The 24,711-nt window shown below is 41.2% G+C and overlaps 1 protein-coding gene and 1 long non-coding RNA gene across 4 annotated transcripts in view; one reads left to right on the top strand and one right to left on the bottom strand.

The window, feature by feature from the left end:
• LOC309613940 overlaps positions 1–8,970 on the bottom strand; it is a 44,001-nt gene extending 35,031 nt beyond the window's left edge. The window contains exons 1-2 of the long non-coding RNA XR_014235949.1: positions 8,782–8,970; positions 1,591–1,945 (exon numbers count right to left, since the gene is read on the bottom strand). This is a non-coding gene — a long non-coding RNA (uncharacterized lncRNA). The remainder of the gene's footprint in view (positions 1–1,590; positions 1,946–8,781) is intronic.
• Positions 8,971–9,042: 72 nt separating this feature from the next.
• Positions 9,043–24,711, top strand: part of CSNK2A1 (casein kinase 2 alpha 1) — a 52,591-nt gene continuing 36,922 nt past the window's right edge. Inside the window, exons 1-2 of one of the 3 annotated variants that reach the window (XM_082361462.1) lie at positions 9,079–9,190; positions 11,392–11,647. The gene's annotated coding sequence lies outside the window, so the exon portion shown is untranslated. Of the gene's footprint in view, positions 9,191–11,391; positions 11,648–24,711 lie in introns of all 3 variants that reach the window. The other 2 variants (XM_082361463.1, XM_082361461.1) reach the window with 2 other exon arrangements.

Genomic DNA, 24,711 nt, shown 5'->3' with positions numbered 1-24,711 from the left:
CCATTAATTCTCCCCAGGCAATTCCTTCCTCTTTTCTCCTCAAACCTCTATCACCTTCTCCTCCGTTCTCACTCTTAGCTGAGGACCCTGCTTCCTATTCCACAGGGAAAACTGTAGCAATTAGAAAATACTTCCACAAACTTCCACTACACAGCTACCTGCCTACCCTCATTGGTACCCACTTATAAATACTCTGCCTTCTCTTCTGTGACCAGGGACCAACTACCTGTGCTCCAAGCCATGGTCAACCCTCCACTGTGTACAGACCCCACCATCTTTCTCCCTTCTAGCCACTCTCTTCTCCCTCTTGCATCATCATCATTTCTAATCTACTGAATCATTCTCATCAACATAAAAACATGCTAGTATTTCTGCATTTAAGTAACTTCTCTTGACACGTTTGCTCTCCACCTACCACCCCATCCTCAGTCCCACAGCAAAACTCCTCAAAAATTGTCCATACCACTGCCTCCATGTCTCTCCTTCCATTACGGAAAAGGTACAAAAATAGTACAAAGAATAACCAAATACCAGTCACCCAGATTTTACCACCTTTGCTGTATCATTCTCTCTCTCTTCCTCCTTTTCCTGAACTCTTTTACAGTAAGTTGCAGACATGATTCCCTTTACCCCTAAAAACAAGTGTGTATTTCCTAAAAGCAAGGACACTCTCTTACAATAATCAAGATCAGAAATTTTTACATTGATACAATTATCTAATCTACAGACCTTATTCAAATTTCACCAGTTGTCCCAGTAATATCTTCTACAGTAAGTGAAAATTTTTTCCTGGTCCAGGATCTCACATCCCATTCTAGTTCTTGTGTCTCTTTAGTCTCCTTAATCTAGAACTGCTCCTTAGTCTGTCTTTGTCTTTCATGAGCTCAACATTTCTGAAGAGTACAAGCCAGTCATTCCGCAGTAACATCCCTCAATTTGGGTTTGTCTAATGTTTCCTCATGAATCAGTTATGCATTTTTGGCAGAAATACCACTGAAAGGATGCTATGATCCCCTCAGTGCATCACATGAGGCGGGACATGAGGTCAATTTGCCCCATTACTGGCGATGCTCACCTCATCACTTGGTTGATGTGGTGTCTGCTGGGTTTCTCCACTGTAGAGTTACTATTTTACTCTTCGTAATTAATAAGTATCTTGTGAGGAGATACTCTAAGACTATGCAGATATCCTGTTTCTTGTCAAACTTTAAACCACTATTGCAGCATCCATTAATGATTCTCTCCTGAAACAATTATTACTACAGTGGTTGCCAAATGGTAAATTTCTAATTCCTCTTTTTCTGTATTTATTAGTTGTCCTTTTACTGTTAAGAGCTTTCCTTTCCCCTTATGTGTGTATGTATGTATGCATTTATATCTTAATCTTCATATACTCTTTCTTAATCCCGCTCCAATCAGGCTTTTGTTCCCACCATTCTACCTAAACTCTTTCCTGTCAAAGTAACAATGCCCTCCACTTGGCTGAATCAGTTCTTGGTCCTCATCTTCCCTGACCTCTCAGCACTTGACATAGATCAGCAATTCTCCCCCCTTGAAATGTTTTCCTTACTTGGTTCCCAGGACACTTACCTCACTAGCTGCTCCCTCTCAGGCTCCATTGTTGGTTCCTAGTCTCTTAATGTTGGGGGCCCGGGGTCTCAGTCCTTTGTCCTGTCCTCTTCTTTGTCTATGCTCTCTCTGTTGGAGATCTCACCCAGACGCATGGCTTTAGAAACCATTTCCACAATGATGACTCCTGTATTAATCTACTCTGCCATAACAAGATACGACAGACCGGGTGGCTTAAAAACAGAAATGTATTTTTTATTTCTCACAGTTCTGGAGGTTGAAAGTCCAAGATAAAGGTGCCAGCAGGGTTGGTTTCTGGTGAGAATTCTCTTCCTGGTTTGCCACCTTCTTCGTGTGTCCTCACATGACCTTTCTCCTGTACACACACACACACACACACACACACACACACACACAGGGAAAAAGAAAGAGATGGGGGGCACTCAGATGTCTCTTCCTCTTCTTATAAGGATTATCGGATTAAGGCCCCACCCTTGTGACCTCATTTAATCTTAATTACCTCCTTATAGGCCCTATCTCCAAACACAGTCATATTGGGGGGTTAGAGTTTCAACATATAAATTTTGGGGAGACACAATTCAGTCCGTCACAACTCCCAAAATTACAACTCCAGCTTGGGCTCAGATTCATACATGCAACTTCTAACTAGGCATCTCCACTTGGAAGTCTGAAAGGTGCCTCAAATTTAACAAGTTCCAAATGGAACCGGTAATTCTCCCCTCCTTTCCCCTGAAACAAAGTTCTCCTCCTATAGCCTTCCTCATCTCAGTGAATGGCAAATTCCTTCTTTCATTCGTCTGGGCAACAACCTTGGAGTCATCCTCAATTCCTTTCTCTCTCAAACACTCCATACTCAATCTGTCCCTTTGGCTTTACTTTCAAAATAACCCCAAAGTCTAACCTTGGTTCAAACCATCACCATCTTTTGTCTGGATTGTGGCGGTAGCCGCTTACCTGGTCTCCCTGCTTCAGCCCTCATTTATTTTCCATTTATTCTACACCCAGCAGTTACAGAGATCCTGTAAAAATGCAAAGCAGGTCCTGTCCTCTTTCTGGTCAAAACCCTCCAATACGGCCCACCTCACTCATAGCAGAAGCCAAAGTCCTCACAATGACCCACAAACTGTGGATGAACTAGTCCCAGGGGAATCTCCCTGATGTCATATTCAGCTCAGCTACCCTATCTACTGGCTGTTCCTTAAACCCACCAGGCATGAGTCCACTTTACGGTCTTTGCCCACCTTCTGCTTGGAACAATCTTCTCCCATATACCCTCATGACTCCCTGCCTCACCTCTTCCAGGTGTTTCTTCAAGAATCACCTCCCCAGCAAGGCTTTCATTGATCACCTATTTGAATTTACACCACAGCATCCCCTTCTCCCTTCCCTGCTTCATTTTCCTCCATAGCGCTCATCACCATCTGACAGAGCATACATCTCTCCACATGTCAGATGTGACACCATCTGACACATCTCTCCACAAAACATGAGACCCGTGAGAACAGGGACTGTTTTGTTCACAGTTGCACCCCCAATAATAATCACTCACATTGATTGTACCCTTGCTATATGTCAGCATATTTTTAAGGGCTTTACCGTATCACTTATATAATCCTAACAAGGACCCTATGAGATGGGTATATCATAATAATAATGTTACATAACAAACCACCCCAAATGTCTGTGCCTTACAGCAGCAAATATTGATTTCTCCCTCTCCCTCTCCCAAACCATTTGGGGTTTGGCTGATCTTGCCTGGGTTCTGCTGGGTTTGGCTACTCCATGTGTCTCTCATTCTTCTGGACCAGCCTGTTTGAAGTTGGGGATTTGGATGGAAGCTATTGCTTCCCTAAATTGACACAGAGCACTCTCTTCCTACCTCTTTAGCTTCCTGACATTCAAAAGAGATAGAGTTCATGAAAAAAATACAATTTAAAATTTAATACAGGGAATTCCCTGGCAGTCCAGTGGTTTGGACTCTGCGCTCTCACTGCCAGGGGCCCAGGTTCGATCCCTGGTTGGGGAACTAAGATCCTGCAAGCCATGTGGTGCAGCTGGCCAAAATAATAATAATAATAATACAAACTAAACACTAAACTACAAAACTATTTTTATCCCAGACTTTGCCATGGCAACTTTGATGGGAACTCTGTTTCAAAAGACAGAATGCACTAATGACAGCCCCATCCTTAAGGCAGAGGTGGAAATTCCAAGGGGGCAATTGAAAACATGAGAGATCTCTTAAGGCCTCGGCTGAACTTGCACATTGTCGCTTTCATCCACATTCCACTGGCCAAAGCAAATCACATGGCCGTATCTAATATCAACGGAGTAGGGAGTATCAATCAGTCCTGACTGCGGGAGAGACTGAGTCATTGAATAGCAATCTAATTTGCTGCAAGATAGGTCATGCTGCACCCCAATGTTCACAGTGGCACTATTTACAATAGCCAAGAAATGGAAGCAGCCTAACACTTAGGCAGCCTAACACTTAGGCTTCTTCCATTTCTTGGCTATTGTAAATAGTATGTATGTGTGTGTGTGTATGTGTATGTATGTGTATGTATATATATATATATATATATATATATATATATATATATATATATATGTATATATACACATACACACACACACACAAAATGGAATATTACTCCGCCATAAAAGAAGAATGAAATATTGCCATTTGAAGCAACATGAATGGACCTAGAGATTATCATACTAACTGAAGTAAGTTAGAGAAAGATAAATATTATATGATATCACTTATATGTGGAAACTAAAAAATAAAACAAATGAACTTATTTACAAAACAGAAACAGATCCACAGACATAGAAAATAAACTTATGGTTATCAAAGGAGCAGGGGGAAGGGATAAATTAGGAGTATGGGATTAACAGATGCACACTACCATATATAAAATAGATGAACAACAGGGATTTACCGTATAGCACAGGGAACTATATTCAGTATCATATCCTCTCCCCTTTCTTTCTTCCTTCTCTTTCTTTTTCTCTCTCTCCCTCTTTCTTTTTCTTAACAGGTAAGGAAACTAAGGCTCAGAGAGGTCAAACACAATAACTTCTCCAAGGTTATACTGCTAGTAAATGACAGAGCTGGAATCCAACCAAGTTGGAGTCAACTTTACACATGCCATATACACAAGGCCAAGAGGTTTGGACTTTCTCTGAAGGTGATGCAATGCCACTGAAAACTCTTGAGCAAGAAAGGTACATGGTGGTTAATAAACTTTCCTCCAGTAGCAGTGTGCAGAGCACATGGGAGGGGGAGAAAGGAGGGGCCCCCTACGGTAGTCACAAAACTTTAGGCCAGAATTGAAAAGGGGCTGGGCTGGGGTAGTGTCAAAAAGAAAAAAAAAACAAAACAGTAAATGTAAAAACCAAATAGACAGAAGTGAGAGACAAGTTGAAGAACATTTTAAAAATGCTTTTTTCTTTGTTCAGTGTTGAAATAAAAATTCATGTGTGTTGCAAAAAGAAAAAATCAAACAAAAAATTCACACAGTGCAGGCATAAGTGTTTAAAGTTCTCTCCTCTTCCTGTCTCCTGGGATAAGCTCCATTAAGAGTTTGTGGGGCCTTCACTGGTGGTCCAGTGGCTAAGACTCCATACTCCCGGGTTCGATCCCTGGTCAGGGAACTAGATTCCCACATGCCACAACTAAGAGTTCACGTGTCGCAACTAAAGATCCTGCGCACCGCAACTAAGACCTGATGCAGCCAAATAAATAAATAAATATTTTTTTTAAAAAAGTTTGTGGTAAATCCTTCCTGAACTTTGTCTAAAACTATATAATACATATACATATACCCATTTTAAAGTGTTTTTAAAATGTGTTCTCACCAAACTTTTGTTTTGTCTCTTGCTTTTTCTCACAGCTTTCCATGTCCAGAAATTAAATGATCCTCATCACTTTTAACAGTTTTGCCACTTATTAGCTGTGTGACCTTGCACACACGGTTTAACCTCTCTGAGACTTGGTGTGCTTAATCTGTAGATGGGGATAAACATGTAACTGTCACATAGGGCTATTGTGAGGATTAAACGAGTTAACACACGTAAAGCATCCTGTATAGTGTCTGACACATACTAAGTGCTCTCCCTGTTAATAGCACCATGTGTCGCTGTACCATAACTTACTTAACCAGTTCTGTACCCATGGTCACTTAGCATGCGATGTTGTTTACAAAGATGGCCACAATGATCCCCCCACCCCCACACATGACTCTTTGCAATATGACTTTGATGTTTTTTCCATCAAGAGATGGAGTCTATTTCTAGTCTCCTTGAATCTGAGCTGGCCATGTGACAGGCTTTGATCAATAAAATGCAGTGAAAGTGATGCTACAGCTCTTCCGAGCCTAGGCCTCAAGAGGCCTTGCTGCTTTCGTTCTTTTCCTTTCAGACGCCATCATGAGGAAGCCTGAGCTAGCTTGCTGAAGAAGCCACATGGAGAAGAACCTAGGCACTCAAGCCAGCAGGCCCAGCCACCTGCCAGACCTGTGAATGAGGCTATATAGGACCAGTGAGCTTGCCGACTTGCTAACTGACTGCAAATATAGAAGTAAGCCTGGGCAAGACCATGTACAGCAGAAAAGAGCTGTCTCAGCTGAGACATGTCCAAGTTGCCAATCCACACAAACATAACCAAAAATTTATTGTCGTTTTAAACCACTCTGTTCTGGGGTGATTTGTTGAGCAACAGTAGAAAGCTGATATGCTGAGGCTCTTCTTACGCAGTGCCTATGGCCCTGGTTGGAATGCAAGCTCCATCTCTTGTATGTGACCTTGGGCATGTCCTGTAATCTGACTGAACCTCAGTTTCCTGGTCTGTACAGTGGGATACTTTTAGTTCCTACCTCATCGGGCTGATGTGAGGATTAAATGAGATGATGAACATTCAATGTGTGGCACGGGACAAGTACTGTGAACATCTTGACAGTGGTTGTGGCTGTTGTTATTGTTGTTTGAAGGAAGTCTAGCCTGAGAGTTGTGCTATGGGGGTCAGGAAGTTAGTATTAAAGATAACTGAGCTGGTCTTTGGAGGCTCCATAACTAGTGAACACTGGAGACTGACAGCTTTTTGGAACCAGAGACCTATACCAGGCTAGCCTGAGGAATGGCAGGGGTTGGGTCTCAACTGTGTCCTACAAAGTGCAAAGGGTTGTATGTCTGTGCCTGGGTGAGCCCTCTGAACGATGTCAGGGATGGAGGCTGGAATTGGGTAGAAGAATGAAGAACTGAGGCTGTAGGAGGGGCCGAGATCACAGGAAAGGTGTGAGGGATAAGTCTTGGGACTTACTCCCACTCTTTTCAGATGAAATTCCAGACTCCTCATCATGGCCTGAATGCCTTGGCCACCTCTCCCACCGTATTTTCTACCCTTCTTCCCTTCACTCACAGTGCTTCAGCCCCCTTGGCCTCCTTCCTCAAACTTATCAAGCTCTTTCCTGCCTCAGGACCTTTGTTCTTACTGTTTTTTCTCAGAGGGATCTTCTGAACCACTCAAGCTAAAGTGCTCCCCTCTTTCATTCTTTTTCACAGCTACTTATAATTTTCCTTCACAGTACTTATTCATTTTTTTATCTATGCATTATTTATCACTTTAGAAGGTGAATTTCATGAGAAACTGGTATCTATCTTGCTCATGCCACATCCCCAGCATCTAGCACACTGTCTGGCTCATGGCAAGTGATCAACAGCTGTGAAGTGAATAAATGTGAATAAAGATAGGGGAAAAGGAGCCACAAGAGCTGAAAAGACATTATCCAAAAGCTAAGTGAAGGCCTCATTTCCTGGAAGACGGCCTCACAGAAACCTTGGAATCATCTTGTCTAACCTTCTCAGTCCACAAGTGGGGAAACCAAGACCCATAATGGAGAAATAACCAGCCTGTGGGCACCCAGAGAGCCATTTCTGTGGACTCTCAGCCCATTGGGGTCAAATGACACAGACCTATCTGACAGATGAGGCTCAGAAAAGGTCATGGACACCTCCCTGAGACCATCACTATATGTCTGCAGCTGCCACCACCCCATCCCACAGGGGAGGAGATTGTCTCTTTGGGAGCAGAGGTGCCAGTCAACTGATGAACTGTGAAAGGAGGGCTGGAGAGGGTGGGGAGGCCCATCCTGGGTAGCAGCTATTCTGAGGCAGCTCAGGGATAAAAGCAGGTACCAAAATAACCCAACCTTCTAACACTTGTTCCAGACCTCACACCTCTGCCCTACCAGAGGGGAGGCTAACACTTGAATTCCTCTCAGTAACACACACACAAGCTTTTAGCAGGGCCTGCAGGGAACAGGGTGATCATCAGACTCAGCCCGGTCCACTGGGGGCTCACAGTCTGATGGAACAGGCAGGCTAGGGACCAGTAAGGTTGCTGAGTGATGGTGCCTAGGTCTGAGGGAACTAAAGATAGGGAAGATCCCGAGAGGAAAGGATTAGCCCGCTGGACATACAGAAGTTAGCCAGTCCAGGAGGTGACAGTAACAGAAGTAACTGCCAGTGCAAAGAGAGGAAGGCTGACAAGTTCCAAGAATAGTCTGCAGTTTTAGTGGGTGGGAGCATCATGAAATTGAAATGAGAGGGGCAGAAGAGGCGGCTTGGGGGCGAAGGGAGTGTCCAAATTATGCAGGAACTTGGATGTCAAGAGAAGAGCTTGGGCTATCTTTGGTGCACAAAGGAAAGACTTGGGAGGTTTTTAACCAAGAGGACGTCATGATCAGTTTTGCAAGATTAAAAACTGCCCTATAGCTGCCCTGGAGCCGTTGCCCAGGCAAGCGGGGTGGAGGGAGGCAGATCGAAGGGAGAAAACAGTTTATTCTGGATGGGCAGCTCTGCAAAGGGCTCCTGTAAGAGGCATGAATTGGGTCTCAGTCTCTAGAGTGCTACTACCGTCACTGTCTCGACTGCTGGCGCCACACCACTCCCGGGGTCCAACTTTCGTTCACTTGTTCCGGAACTCGAAGTTTGAGCAGAAAAAAACGTGCTGCTGGAACCCCAACCCTAGACGAGGGGCCGGAGCAGCAGACTTCAACTCCCAAAACGCTTCGCTCTCCAGCTCTGAAGGTCGCGCATGCTTCTTTCCAAGAAAGGCGGGCCGGCTTGCCGACTTTTAGAACTCGCCAGCTGGGTGAAGTGCGGGAAACCTAGGGACCACCATCTTACCTTGGGTCAAACCAATTATACACTTAGTGGGAGGTTCGTGTTCTCTCTCTCGTCAGTTCCTACAGGTACTGAAATAAAATGCGCTTAATTATTGCAAGTCTCCTTATTATGCTTTACGTTGAGAACTTGTTCCATTTTGCGCCCAAGTCCGGAACTGAACTCCTAGGGATACAATGACACATCCCAGCATGGCGCCGCACTCTGCGAGATTCCGCTGGGGGAGGAGTCGGAAGCGGTCCCGCCCCGCCTCCTGGTCGGAGGGGGGGTTTCCGCTTCCTGCAGCGGCGGCTGCAGCCTCGCTCTGGTCCCTGCGGCTGGCGGCCGAGCCGTGTGTCTCCTCCGCCGCCGCCGCCATATTGTCTGTGTGAAGAGGGGAGAGCGGCCGCTGCCGCTGCAGCTTCCACCACAGGTACCGTGGGAGCCGCCAGGCGAGGTCGTTGGGGGGTGCGGGTGGGCCCAGGATGGGGCAGCGGGGCGCGGCCGCCTCTAACGCTTCCAGCGGACTCCCGAGCGGCCCTTCGCCTTCCCCTGCCCCCCCCGCGACACACACACTAGCCGAGGATCCTGCAGCCCATCGGGGAGGCCCTGGGCCACCCCCCAGGGTGGGGAGTGAGGCTTGGGGGCAGAGGCTGATAGGAGGGTGGGAACTGGCTCTCGAGAGTCCAGCTTGTTGCGGGGGAGAGGGCTGGGCTGGGGCGGGGACTAGGGGGCAAGTTGGAGGAGGGGGTCGCCAGAGGGGGAAGGGAGCTGGAGGGGTGGGGCCGCCGGGGGGGATGCTGGGGGAGGGTGCCTAGGGGAGTGGTGCCCGCAGTGTAGGCTGGGGTTGACCCTCCCGCGGAGCAGAGCAGCTGTAGTGGGGGCCTTCTAAGGTCCCTCTAGGCGAAATTGGGCTTCCCACCTGCACACTGGGGTGCAAGGTGAAGGGGACCCGGGGAGAGGTCGGTGAGGATAAAGGGGAAGGGACCATGAAGTGGGGCAGAACGGGTGGAGTTGGAGTTAAGGGTTAGTTGGGAGCTTGGATGGAAGAGGAGAGGTATGTAGAATGAAAGGTTGGCTAAGAGTGTGCATGTTAGTTTGTGACCTTTGAAGAGTAGGACTTTTGTTTTTGTTTGTCGGTTGTTTATATTTTTGCAGCGTTGGAACATTTCTAGCCTTGGCAAGTGATGGGTGGAGCTTATGTAGTTTGTTTTTGGGAAGGAAGGGTCAGGAGAAGTTGCTTCTTGGCTGTTGCTATTGTGGGAAGGAAAGAGTTCTGGAAAGGAGGTAGCAAATTAATTGAGGAAGACCTGATTACCTTTCAGCTGCTAAATTCTATTGAGAAGTGGGCGTGAGGAGAGGAAATGAAAAGAAAGCTAGAAAGGGAAGATTTTTCTAAGAGTTGGAAGACCCCATTCCATCTAAGGAGTGGCATTAAATATCTGGATTATCAAATATAAGTGCCACTGTTATTTAGCTGTGTGACCTAACTTCTGTAAACCTCAGTTTTCCTATCTGTAAAATGGGGGTGATGATATTTCCTAGATGGTAAGTTTATGGTGAGGAGTAAATAAGATAATTTGTGTCAAGTGCTTACCACAGTGCCTGGTAGGTAGTAAGTGCTCCATAGACCTTACCTGTCACTTTTATTAAAGGGACTAGCTGGTATATATGGGGTTCCTTCAATCTAGGTAAAGTTTATGGTCAATAATCTGACAATAGGCAAGGCTTCAGAAAATTATATTTGTAGTTGTTGAGGTGTTTTTCTTTTGTTGTAAGTCAGTTGGCTTAACTGGCTTGGTGGACCTTGAGCTGAAAGACCAGGACCAATAGTAGTTCTGCCTCTTGTCGTTTTTAAAAGTTCACCAGCAGTTTTACCTGGGCAGTTGTATCCTTCTGTGACTTTGAAATACTTGCCTTTCATTTGCTATTGGGGGAGGGTGTATGACTTGAAGAAAGAATGAAAATATTTGAAGTTTGCTTAGATTGGTTTATCAGCTGATTACAAAATTAGGTCACCCTGGGGTAACTTTTGTTTAAATGCAAAAACCAAACATGCCTAGTTATATCCTGTTATGTAGAATACAGTAGAGAAGAGGAGCACACATTTAAGGGGGAGCAATAGGTTAGTCTCTACCTAATGGGTTAATTGCCTAGCTGTTTGGGAATGAAACAAGTAGCTTCTTTTTTACAGTGTAGTTTTGGTTCTGTTGCCTAGCCACACTCTTCCAGGGTGAGAGTCCTTGATTTTACCATTGTCTCTGTCTCTGAACATATAGCTTTACTTCACATACTCTTTAGGAGAAAGGAGAAGTTTTCTTTGGTAACTAAGTTTAAAACTTTACATAGAATTTGGGTTTGTAGTAGGCAGAATGACCACCACCACCCCCCCCCCCAAGATGTCCAAACTCTAATTCCCAGAATCTGTAAATATGTTACTTGGTAAAAGGGACTTTGCAGATGTAGTTAAATATCTTAAAATAGGAAGATTATCCTGGATTTAGTGGGTAGGCCCAATCTAATCACATGAGCCCTTAAAAGCAGAGAACTTTCTCCAGCTGGGAGTCGAGAGAGATGGGGCAGAAGGGGAAATCAGAATCGAATCATGAGAGGGACTCCATTTGCTGTTGCTAGAGGGGGCCACATGGAAAGCATGAGAAGGAATGCGGGGAGCCTCTAGTAGCAAAGACCAGCCCCGGCTGACAGCCAGCAAGGAAGTGGAGACCTCAGTCCTACAACCACGAGGAACTGAATTTGGCCAACAACCTGAATGAGCTTGAAAGTGGATTATTCCCCAGTTTCCAGCAAGGATAACACCTTGATTTTGGCCTTGTGAGACCCTAAGCAGAAGACCTAGCCAAGCCCACCCAACTTCTGACCTACAGAAACTGTGAGACAATAAATTTCTATTGTTTTAAAGCCACTACGTTTGTGGTTTTGTTATGGCAGCAATAGAACACTAGTGTAGATTTTGGTACCAAGAGTGGGGTACCGTTACCTAAAAATGTGAAAGCGGCAGTAGAAGAGGCCAGCAAGTTTTTGAGGAGCATAATAGAAAAGACCTAGAACAGATCGTTAGTAGAAGTAGTGAGGGCTGAGGTGGAAGTGAGGTGTGCATTGGAAACTGGAGGAAAGAGGATCTTTGTTACATAGTGGCAAATAAGCTTAGAATTGTGTCCCGTGGTCAGGTGGAAAAGAAAACTTATAAGTGATGGACTTGGATATTTAGCTGAGATTTCCAAGCAAAGTATTGAAGGTACAGCCTGGTTTATTTGTGGGGTGTGAGCCTCAGTGAGCTCATGTGAAATTCATGTGAAGCCCACTAGGTTCTTGAGCGTTTTATACTAGCAAAAACAGTGCCAGCTTGGATTGAAAAACACAAAGTAGTAAATTAAAGAGAGCTCTCAACCCACCCCTCCCCACCCCCACCCCCAGTTTTACTGGTAGGAAGCAGGCTGGTAAAATAAACTACTTAGATGTGAATGTGTTCCTTTTCATTAAAAAAGAAGAATGACTCAGAGGGTGGAACCAAGAGCCCAAAGAGGTGGAGTCTAAGGCCGCAGAAGAGTTTTCCCTGGCTTTGAAATGGAATGGAGCTTGCCCACATTTTGAAACTGCTTTGGACCGATGGATCTGCTTTTTCTTATATTTTCCCTACTTTCTTTTATATTTTCCCTGTTTGAACTAGAATGTCTATAAGTTGCCTTATGCCGGTCTCACCGTTGTATGTTGGGAACAGATAACTTTTTTTTTTTTCCCTAGGAATTGTGCTTCACGGGTTGCACTTAATGTATTATAACCAGAGCTTCATCCACGTTTGATTTAGATGGTGAGATTTGGGAGTTTTGAATTGATGAGCTTTAGATGAGATTTTTGGACTTTGAGTTGATGCTTTAATGGAATGAGACCTTAGGATAGAATGGATATATTTGCATTTGGGAGAGATATGAGTCTTTGGAGCCCATAGGGTGGACTGTGTTAGGTAGAATGACCCCCCAAAGATATATGTGCCCTAACCTCTGGAATCTGAATTTGTTACTGTTTTGTGGCAAAAGGGACTTTGCAGATGTAACTGTGGTTTAAGGATCCTAAGATAGGAATATTATCCTGGATTTTCTGGGTAGGTCCAGTCTATGCACATGAAAGCAGAGAACTTTATCCATCTGGAGTTAGATTTGAAGCAGGAGAGGGACTCACCCTGCCATTACTGGAGGGGACCACGTGGAAAGCACAAGAAGGAATGCTGGCAGCCTCAGCTGACAGCCGGCAAGGAAATGGGGACCTCAGCCCTACATCCGCAAGGAACCACATTCAGCCAACAATCTGAATGAGCTTGAAAGCAGATTCCCCACCCCAGAATTTCCACCAAGGAACACAGCCCTATAGACACCTTGATTTTTGGCCTTGCAGGACCATAAGTAGAGGATCCAGCCAAGCCTACCTCACTTCTAGCCTATAGAAACTGTAAGACAGTAAATTGTGTTGTTCTATGTTTGCGGTAGTTTGTTACAGCAACAGTAGAAAACTAATTAGAAAATTTAAAAATTTTAAGAAAAAGAAAACTAATTAGAGGGGTTTTGCTGATTTTATTTAAGAATCTTTGGGGGATTATTTTCTAGAGAACAAAGGCAGCAAAGATTATTCTGTAGTGATTTGGTTCTGGAAGACTTCACAGAATAATGGTGTTGAGTGGAACCTAGGCCTCTTCCCTAGATGTTTAAGCATCCTGTTACTGTCATTAGATGCAGTTTGAAGGGGCTAAATGACCAGCTCAGTAAAACGTAGATTCTAGAGCTCTAGGCCATTCTGGTAGAATTTCTATAAATTGATAATTCTTCCATGCCTATAATAAACGTCTTGGATAATTCCTTCATTCATTTTTATCGGCTGAATAAGGCATTGAGTTTATTTGACAACCCTTTATAGACTTAATTCCTATTTTTTAGAAGAGATGGAAATGAGTGATTATTTTTTATGAATGGATAGCCACTACTATATACAGTAGTCTGTCTGGTCTTTCATACCTCCCACCCCAACCCAAAGTTGTTGTAAGGTCTTTTCTCCCTGTCATTGTCAATTTGAGGTTAATAAGATTTGGGTGTATAACTAAATCACTTTGCTCTACACCTGAAACTATTACAATATTGTAAATCAACTATACTTCAATTTCTAAAAAAGCCAATACAGTTTAAAAAAAAAAAAAGTTTGGGGATCATAATTGCAGAATAGAGTTCTAGCTTTTAAGAAAGCCTTTTTTGTTGTTGTTTATCTGTATGTTATTGATGAGATTCATAAAATGTGGACTCTCAACTTTAGTGAAGGGAACTTCAGAGGATGGAGGAAATAAGACAGTTTCTCTTTGAGTTAGTTACCTGAATAGAAGGATGATTACAGAATTAGAGCATTTCAGGGTACGAAGGACTTTTGTGATAATCTGTTTGACTTTTATGTTTAGAGTAAAAGAAATTGGGCCACATGAAGGTTAAGTGACTAAACCAAGTATCTCAGCCCTACAGCTGGCCTAGAATCCTGGTCCAGGCAATGGGGATTCATGGCTTTTAAACTATATTCCCTGTGTACCCCTGCCTTGTCCTTTTTTTAGATTTTACCTTAGGTTATCTCTCTGTGCCTCAGTTTCCTCATGAGGGTCGTTGTGAAGATTAGTTGAGATAGTGCATGTAACACATTTAGCATAGTACCTAACACAGTTAAGTGCCCAAAAGATGTTCACTGTTATAACAGTTATGATAATTGTTTTGACAACTGTATGACAGCTTTTACATAAATATTACAGTACAATTTGTACAAGTTCAGAAACTGAGAATGGTATGATTTGGCATTGGATTAGGTAAGGACTTAGCGTTTTAAGGTAATGCTTGTGATACTTGGTTTAAAATGAGAAACTGGATTTGATCCTTGGTCTATCACAATTCATTGGGTGACTTGGGCCAAGTTTGTTTCACAAGGGTGTTAGTGTGTTCATACACCTAAATTTCTTTGAACTCCTAAGATGGATAATTTCAAAAGTAGTACTATATCATTTAGTTGTTTCTTAGAGAGAAATCTAAGCCAGCTAGCTTTTCAAATGAAGAAATTCCTCTAGGATTATTAAGAAAAGGAACTGCTGTCATTTGTCATTGTAACAAATATTTACATTGGGTTATAGACAACTGGTAGTTTTTTTTAAATGTTTGGTATGGTCCAGGGTAGATTGCAGCTGACCAATTTGTTGACCAAACTTTTTTTCCTTCACATTATAGAAATCAAGGACTGAGTCTTTTTAAAAGTTTAAGGTGAAAGAATTAACAGTATCATACTAGGAGTGAGATTTCACTGGTTTCTCCAAATTCTGTGTCTTTCAGCCTTAGACATAAGAAATGTACTTAGCAACGGTTACTGTGGTGGGCAAGCTTTTTTTACATTAATGATGATAGTGTTTTCTTGCATAGAAAATAGGTGTCATCTGAAGTGAGGGTTTTAGGGTTAAATTCCAGGGTACACTTAGAATAATGTTTTATAATTTTATGTGTCACATCTTAAATGCCTTTATATTGGCCCCTTTTTTCTTTTCATACTTTCTGGCCTTGTGGATTTTCTGACAGGTTTTTGTTAGCTGAAACATTTTAATCTGCTTGGAAAAGTGAACACTTGAAATTTTTCTGAAGTTATGACTAATGCACTAATGGGCATTTCTCAATTTAGCTAGCTCATTAATATTATATAATTTTTAAGAAAGCAACCTTGTTAAAAATGAATGTGTAAATTATTTTCCTAAAAATTTAATCATGTCATATCAGAAACTACAAACTAGCCATTTGGCTTTGTTGAATTTATAACCAGTTTTAAACAATGTTACTCTTTCAACAAGCCCTGAGTTCTTGCTACATTTCAGGTAGGTGCTGTGCTGAGGCTAAATTATCCCTGACATCAAATTTAGCCCTGAGGCTGAATTATCCCTGACACTGTAAATTTGTCCAGTGACATTTTGTAATAACGCATCATTCCATAACTTAGTAGCTTTCTGGAGTGTTTTCTTATGAAAACTCCTTTGGCTTTGTATCTTGGGTATAGTTTCTGAAACAGCTGCAGAAATTTGGTGGGCAGTGGATTGAGAATTTCTCATTCTGAATGGAATTCTTTAACAGATTACTGGGAGGACTGGGGGAAGGAGGCAGCAGGATAGTTGGAAAGAGCTCCAGCTTTGGAGTGAGACAGACTAAGTTTGGGTTAAGTAACCAAGGTTACTTAACTTACTCTTAAGCCTGGATTTTGTCATTTCTGCAGTTAGGATAACAACTACCTTGGGCACAACTTATTTATTAGCCTTCTGTTTCTTCATCTGTAAAATGGGGGTCATTACTTACCTCAGAATATTCTTGTGAGGATTAATAGCTAAAGTGCCAGCTAATGTTATCTCAGGGTAACTCTGAGGATTAAAGGGGATAATTTATAAAATGCCAGGTGCCTTTCCTTTCCCTGTCAGTGAAGACAGTGTGTTCATTGCCAGTGCTGCTACTCTTTACTCTATTTTCATTTTTTCTGCCAGGAGTTCTTATTTTTCAGTGAGGCCTTTTGACCTGTACTTCTGTTTCTGGTGTGGCCTGCTGGGTGGGTGAGGTACTGAATTGCTGCTGCTTAGGGGTGGGTCAGTATGTAACTCATGCCCAGTGTAGATTGCCTCAGTACTCACCTTCAGTGTGCATTGCCAAAGTGGTTATCTGGTCTTAGTGAATCTAGGGTTCTCTTGCTTCTAGATAGAGAAGTGAATCTTCCCATCGCAGACTTGGGGAAAGTTCAAGCTTTGCTCACCTATAGACTTGTGAACCTGGGATCAGAGGTCTTATTCCCAGTGGTTCTTTGATCACAGTTTGGGAATTAACTTTTGTATTGTGTGTTTGGAGGAGAACTTTTTCCTGCATTAACATGTTCTCTGTGTCTTGCTCTCTCAGATAATCCACTAACTTGCTTTCTTTGCTCTGTGTTCTTAAATCATACATACACTCCTTAGGCAGAGCAGGAACCTGTCTTTATCAGTACTTTACAGTACTCTGTATTTATGACTCTATAGAATGAATACAAATAGCCATCTGCCTTGGGAGTTGTTCTTCCATCTTTTCAAACCTAATTTTGTATACCACTGTGACCTGGTGGCCAGCCCATTCAGATAGGAGAATAATGAAGACTCCAGATTGTTGAAACTCATACCCCTCACCCCTCACCTTGCCTCCAAATTTAAAGCAATCCATTTCATTGTCATATTACAAAGGTAAGCTGTTGTTGAATCAGTGTGCAGAATTGGGGAAATAGTGTTGAATTAGTGAAAATAACCTATTTAGGCTTTGAAACCTAACATTTGACTTGGGTTCAAATCTGGCCTCTGCCACTTAGTATCCTTGTGACTTTTGGCAGGTTATTTAACCTCTGAATCTATGTTTATTTCTAAAAAGAGAATCTACATCTCATACCATATCTGGTTTATAAGAGGCATTCAAATGATAGTTACTACATACATAGATGGATTCTACTTTAGATTACTCTAGGTCGCAGATGAATCTTTTTTTTTCCAGAGGGTTGTGGCCAGTGGAATAAAGTTTCAGATTGTGACTTTATTTCGCTCGTGTTGCCTGGTAAAAAGATACACAAATGATAGCTTCTTTGCCCATCCTTTATTATATTTTGTATTATTGGAGACTACTGTACTTCAAACTTACCTCAAGTGTTTGAGATATAACTGTGTTAATTCGAATCAAACTGCTTGGGTTTTTTTGTTTTTTGTGTTTATTGAAGTGTAGTTGATTTACAGTGTTTCAGGTGTACAGTAAAGTGATTCAGAGATATCTATATAATATATATTATTTATATATATATAATTTTTTTTTTCATATTCTTTACCATGCTTAGGTTTTCTTATAATTCTTCCCTTCACTGGAAGACCTCCCACTGTTGCTGTGTTACTTATGTAACACTGACACTTTGATTCCTTTTCTGGCTTAAAGGTGGAGAAATGAAATTCACACAGAAGGCCCAAATGCTAATGTTTTTTTTGTGATTCCATACTTGCTGGTTTGTTTTATGGAAATGCTTGAGTGTATTGTCTTTAAAGCAAGAATCCTGTAAGTTTTGCAGATGGGAATAAAAATAAGGCCCAGTGATATATTAAGATTATAATGTCTTGAAAATCCTGCAGGGTTATGCAAGCAGTAACTTGATAACTTCATGAAGTTATCAGGTGTTATTGTGAATATTTATATTCTGAATTCAGACCCTTAACGGGGCCCGAAAAAACTTATACTGTTGGCTTTGAATAGGTAGTTTTCTTGCTTATTCAGTGTGCACTTGGAGTCTTGGGATTTGAGGGTTGGAGTGGGTATGGGTAACTGTCAAGGAGCTAATTGTTAACGTTTTTGGCCTGTGTATTTTTCCCCAATTAAAAAAAAACATTATTTATATGGCGTTAGTTTGATAAAGTAGAGGAAAAAAAGATAGCTTCATTTAATCTTACATTCATTTTCCCCACTAATATATTTTCTTTTGGTTTATTTCAAGCTATAGGGTTTGGAGGTTTAGGTTGTTTTTTTGTTTTCTTGTGCCAGTGATCTCCAAATAGATGATCTCCCAGAAGAAATGGTAGTATATTAGTGAACTATACTTGAAAACTGCAAAAGGTGATTGCTTATCTCTTGAAATAAAGGGGAGCTATGAAATAATAATAATAGTTTTCTCAGCCTACTTGCATGGATTTTGACTATTGAGTCTACGATCTCTTTGGGTTAATTAAATCAGAATTTTTCAGCCGATGGACTATATCAGGGAGAGTTACAGAAGTGCTGAGATTCTGGTCCCCTCAGCCTTCTGGCCATTTGTGCAGGGTACAGGGCCTCCAAGCCAATGATCTTAGGTCCAAAGGTCTTGATCATTTATCCAAGTCTGCCATATAAATATTTTCTCTTTGTGTTTTGACTTTTTAAAAGCTGTAAGCCCTAATTCAGAAAGTTCAGTAATTGAGTACCTTAACAGTTTTAAGACTCTAGGGGATTCCAATCTTAAAGTAGTCTTGGCTTTAAGTTTAGAAAAAACCATTTTAAAGTCTCTGACCCTCAAGCAATTCTTTTTCCATGTATATTTCAGGGGATATACTTTATTTTTTTATTTATTTTATTTATTTATTTTTGGCTGTGTTGGGTCTTCACTGCTGTGCGCGGGCTTTCCCTAGTTGCGGCGAGCGGGGGCTACTCTTTGTTGCGGTGCACAGGCTTCTCACTGTGGTGGCTTCTCTTGTTGTGGCGCAGGGGCTCTAGGCACATGGGCTTCAGTAGTTGCAGCACGTGGGCTTCAGTAGTTGTGGCTCGCAGGCTCTAGAGCGCAGGCTCAGTAGTTGTGGCGCACGGGCTTGGTTGCTCCGCGGCATGTGGGATCTTCCCGGACCAGGGCTCCAACCCGTGTCCCCTGCATTGGCAGGTGGACTCTTAACCACTGTGCCACCAGAGAAGCCCTCAGGGGATATACTTTAAAGTGTAAGATTAAACGATTAAAGTTTGGACACTTGTAAAGAAATTCAATTTCTTATTTTCTTAAGCAGTAATGGAAGGCAAAACTGAAGTTCCCTTGTGTAAAACTGGTGTCCTCACCTGACTCTGAATGCCACTGTATCTTTTCTGAAGCTGACATTTTGTTAATCATTCATCAAGCATGGGTCTCATGCTGGAACATAAATTGAAGCCTAGGATACATTGTCTTCCTCTTCCTTCAGGAAAAAATGGGATATGCGTAACTTGAGAAATTTAATTGTTTAGTATTTATGTAAATTATCAGGTTAATTTTTTTTTTTTTTTTTTTTTTTTTTTTTTTTTTGCTGCTCGCCTGGAGGGATCTTAGTTCCCCGACCAGGGAGCGAACCTGTGCCCCCTGCAGTGGAAGCACGGAGTCCTAATCACTGGACCGCCAGGGAATTCCCATCAAGTTAACCTTTTAAAATTGATATTTTGCAATGTGAAAAATGTACCTTTCCTTTTGTCTAATTCAGCGATTCTTAGTTTTCCTGGGGTTTACAGATTTCACTGAGCCTGTAATGAAAGCTCCTGATCTTTTCTTCAAAAAAATGTACCTGCACAGTGCTACTTTGTATATACTTTAGGGAGTTAATGGACCTCTGATCTCATTGATAAACTCCATTTTCAAATAATTTGTATGGTCCAAATAACAGTTTCCCCTTTTTATTATTTTTAATACAGCAACACTTGCATGACTTACTTGTCCCAGTATTTTTTTTTAATTGAAGTGTAGTTGATTTACAATGCTGTGCCAATCTCTGCTGTACAGCGAAGTGACTCAGTTATACACATACATACATTCTTTTTTAAATATTCTTTTCCATTATGGTTTATCCCAGGAGATTGGATATAGTTGCCTGTGCTATACAGTAGGACCTTGTTGTTTATCCATTCTAAATGAATAGGTTGCGTCTACCAACCCCAAATTCCCAGTCCATTCCTCTCCCCTTCCCCCCGGCAACTACAAGTCTGATCTCTATGTCTGTGAGTCTGTTTCTGTTTTGTAGGTAGGTTCATTTGCACCATATTTTAGATGCCACATATAAGTGATATTATATGGTATTTGTCTTTCCTCTTTCTGACTTACTGCACTTACTATGATAACTGCACTCTAGTTGCATCCATGTTGCTGCAAATGGCATTATTTTGTCATTTTTTTATGGCTGAGTAGTATTTCATTGTATATATGTACTACATCTTCTTTATCCATTCACCTGTCAATGGACATTTAGGTTGTTTCCATGTTTTGGCTATTGTGAATCGTGCTGCTGTGAAAATAGGGGTACATGTATCTTTTTGAATTATAATTTTGTCCCAGTATATGCCCAGGAGTGGGACTGCTAGATCATTCTATTTTTAGTTTTCTGAGGAACCTCCATACTGTTCTCCATAGTGGGTGTACCACCTTACATTCCTACCAACAGTGTAGGAGGGTTCCCTTTTTTCCAGACCTTCTCTAGCATTTGTTATTTGTAGACTTTTTAACGATGGCCATTCTGACTGATGTGAGATGGTACCTCATTGTAGTTTTGATTTGCATTTCTCTAATAATTAGTGATTTTGAGCATCTTTTCATGTGCCTCCTGGCCATCTGTATGTCGTCTTTGGAGAAATGTCTGTTAAGGTCTTCTGCCCATTTTTTGGTTGTTTTTGTTATTGAGTTGTATGAGCTGTTTGTATATTTTAGAAATTAAGCCCTTGTCGGTTGCATCATTTGCAAATATTTTCTCCTAGACTGTAAGGTGTCTTTTCGTTATTGTTTTTTGTTTGTTTGTTTGTTTGTGGTTTCCTTTGCTGTGTAAAAGCTTGTAAGTTTGATTAGATCCCATTTGTTTATTTTTGTTTTTATTTCTATTGCCTTAGGAGACTGACCTAAGAAAACATTGGTACGACTTATGTCAGAGGGTTTTGCCTATGCTCTCTTCTAGGAGTTTTATGGTGTCATGTCTTAGTCTTTAAGCCATTTTGAGTTTATTTTTGTGTATGGTGTGAGGGTGTGTTCTAACTTCAGTGGTTTACATGCAGCTGTCCAGCTTTCCCAGCACCACTTGCTGAAGAGACTGTCTTTTTCCCATTTTATATTCTTGCCTCCTTTGTCAAAGATTAATTTACTGTAGGTGTGTTGATTTATTTCTGGGCTCTCTGTTCTCTTCCACTGATCTGTGTATCTGTTTTTATACCGATAGGACACTGTTTTGATTACTGTAGCTTTGTAGTATTGTCTGAGGTCTGGGAGAGTTATACCTCCTGCTTTGTTTTTGTTCCTCAGGTGTCACAGTATTCTTTCAGCAAATATTTCTGAACGGTATTCTATGTCAGCTTCTGTGGTAGACTCCTCAGGATACAAAGGCACTATTCTCTACTTTTGGAGCTTTGTTTAGCTAGGGCAACAGATGTGTAAACAGTACAGTGACACTGCTAGATGGAAAAGGTAAGCAAAGTGTGCTGTTGGAGTACAGAGGAGGGGTCTTGATCATTAGAAAATTTCTGTAAATCTATGGTTAGGTCTGTATTTCTTAATTGGCAAAAAGCATACTGCAAAGTACTCCAAGGTATTTTTTGTTAAGTTCTAATTGGACTAGTAATGGAAACTAAATCAAGGAGCAAATGGTGTTAAGTTGAGAGCTTAAACCAGCTTGCTGTTGCACCTGATAATGCTGAATGTCTTCTTTGCCCATATTTTTCCCCATTACCTTTTTTAAATATATCATTTTTAATTTACTTATATATTTATAAATTTATATATTTAGTATAGAGCAGGGATTGCTAACTGAAATACCTGCAGGAGTCAAGTCAGTAAGATAAATGTATAGAGTTGTCCAGGTTTACCTGTGGCATCTTCCAGTGGGTTGGTTTTAGAGCCCATTGTTGGATAATCACCGTTAGCAGATCCAAGTGATTTTGTCAGTGCAGGAATGCAGAATCATTGTTACCAGAAAGACAGATCTTTCTCCTTCCTTCTTAAGAGAAACTGAAGGTTGATTTGTTTTTTAGTGTTGGCAACCAAGTCACACTTAGAAATATTTATTATGAAAATCTTTAACAAATAATTCAACTTAATATCTGATTCACTTTTTAAAAACACTGTGGAAAACTTGCACATGAATGTTCATAGCAGCATTATTCATAATGGCCATAAAGTGGAAACAAATGTCCATCAGCTGATGAATGGATGAACAAAATGTGGTATATCTTTACAGTGGATTCAGCCATAGAAAGGAATGAACTACTGTAAAGCTACGTCATGGATGAACCTTGAAAACATGCTAAACGAAAGAAGCCAGATACACAGAGATACATATTGTGTGATTCTGTTTTTATGAAGTGTCCAGGATAGGCAAATCTATAGAGACAGAAAGCAGATTCGTGGTTCTTAAGAGGTGAGGGGGTATTAGGAGTGACTGCTATGGGATATTCATTTTCTTTGGAGGTGAAGGTAATGTTCTGGAATCATATGGTAGTGATGGTTGCATGCTGCAGACATACTAAAAACCACTGAATTGTACACTTTAAAATGATGGATGTGATGTTGTGTGGATTTTATCTGTTTTAAAAATTGGAAGAAAAAATACTGTGTGAGCCAAATAGGACATATATGTTTGCTATAAAGCAGAACGAATAGGCTGTGAATCTAGACAGAATATTTTAAAATCACCACCTCATTATGACACTGTAAAAATTGCTCAGATTCACCTTCTGTAAAATGGGAAAGGTATTACCTAGGTCTTAGACTTGTTAGGTTTAAAAGTGATAAATATAAATCCCAAGGAGTAGTATAGGCATAGGCGTTCACATTTCTTTAGAATTGGAAGCTGGAAAATGTTTGCTGCCCTCTGTTCCAGCCTATTATCTGTTGTTGGCAAGTCTAGGACAACCCACCCTATTAATTATTGCTTATTGATCACCTGCAGGGAGTATCTCCTGGGTAACCTATCTCCATGATAGTAAAGGAGAGAGAGGGAGAAGATATTACGCCTTATATTCTGCAGTTTCCTCACTGTAATCAGATAGGTCATATTTGGTCCTAGTGGCTCCAGTGTTCCTGTTAAATCCAAGGTTCACATTTTTCAGTAATAGAGTACCGAACTGTTTCTGTAGCTCTATCAAGGATTGTATGGCACTGTGCTCATCACCTGGGTAAAATGCATGGCCTCCTAAAAGCTTGTGGTTCCAAAGAAACATCTCTCACACATGCTGACTGGCTTCACATCTCATTGGGAAGTGATAGTATGACTGTTATGTGATAAAATTTACATGCAAGTCCAAAGAGCATCTTTAAAATTGGCTGCACATCAAATATCCATTATACCTGTACAGCCAAACTGCTTTTCTCAGTTCTGAACAGGAGCAGGTCTGTATGCAAGGAAATATGATTTTTGCCAAAATATTGTCTATTACTGTCTTAATATCAGTTCATCAAACATTTATGGAACATATCAACATGCTTAGGCACTGTGATAAACACAGGGTATATACCAAGAGAAATAAATCATGGTTCAGGTCCTTGAATTGATAGTTTAATGAGTGAGAAGTATGTAAACAAAACACATGTGATAATGTAATGAGTATATGGGGGTGCTTTGGCCCCATAGAGGAAGTATTTTGGTTCATTTTGGAGAGTTGTGGAAGGCTTCATTGTGGACGTAAAAGTTGCTGATTCTTGAAGGGTGAGTAGGATTTCCCCTAGCAAGCTGTATTGTGGAGGGCATAAATTATAATGGCACAGAAAAGGCGGGGGGAGCATGTTCAGTACTCATTTGCTTAACATTTTTTAAAGTATTAAACTTTTTACAAAGTGTTATGGAAATACTAAGCTGTGCAGTAGGAAGACATTAGGACAGAATGGAGGTTGAAAACTGATAGCCAGTTACAATACTGATTGAAATGGAAATGGCTAGATATTCAGGATTTTCATTTCTTCTTGTATCAGTTTTCCTAAGTCTTTTTCCTCTAAGTATTTCAGATATGTTCTTCATGTTATCCTATGTTTTAGGATACAGCATATGATAGGATTTTCCCCCTTTTTTAATTTTATTTTTTAAATCAGTATACAGTAAAATTGATTCCTTTTTGTGTGTACAGTTCTATAAATTTTGACACACGAAGAGTCAAGTAACCACCATCAAAACAAGGGGACAGAGCAATTATATCATCTCCCTCATATTACCCAGCCTCCCACCCCTATTCTCTGGCAACCACTGTTCTGTTCTCAGTTACTATAGTTTTATCTTTTCACGAATGTTATATAAATGGAATCAGGCAATATATAATATTTTGAAACTGGCTTCTTTCACTCAGTATTGCTTTTGAGATTCATCAAAGCTGTGTGTATCAGTGGTTAGTTCCTTTTTATTGTTGAGTAGAATTCCATTGTTTGGATGGACCACAGTTTGCTTATCCATTT

The sequence above is a fragment of the Balaenoptera borealis genome (assembly GCF_965194805.1).
Source record: "Balaenoptera borealis genome assembly, chromosome: 16".
NCBI classification, from domain to species: domain Eukaryota; kingdom Metazoa; phylum Chordata; class Mammalia; order Artiodactyla; family Balaenopteridae; genus Balaenoptera; species Balaenoptera borealis.
The sequence above is the reverse complement of the archived record's forward strand: the minus strand, read 5'-3'. Positions and strand labels throughout refer to the sequence as shown.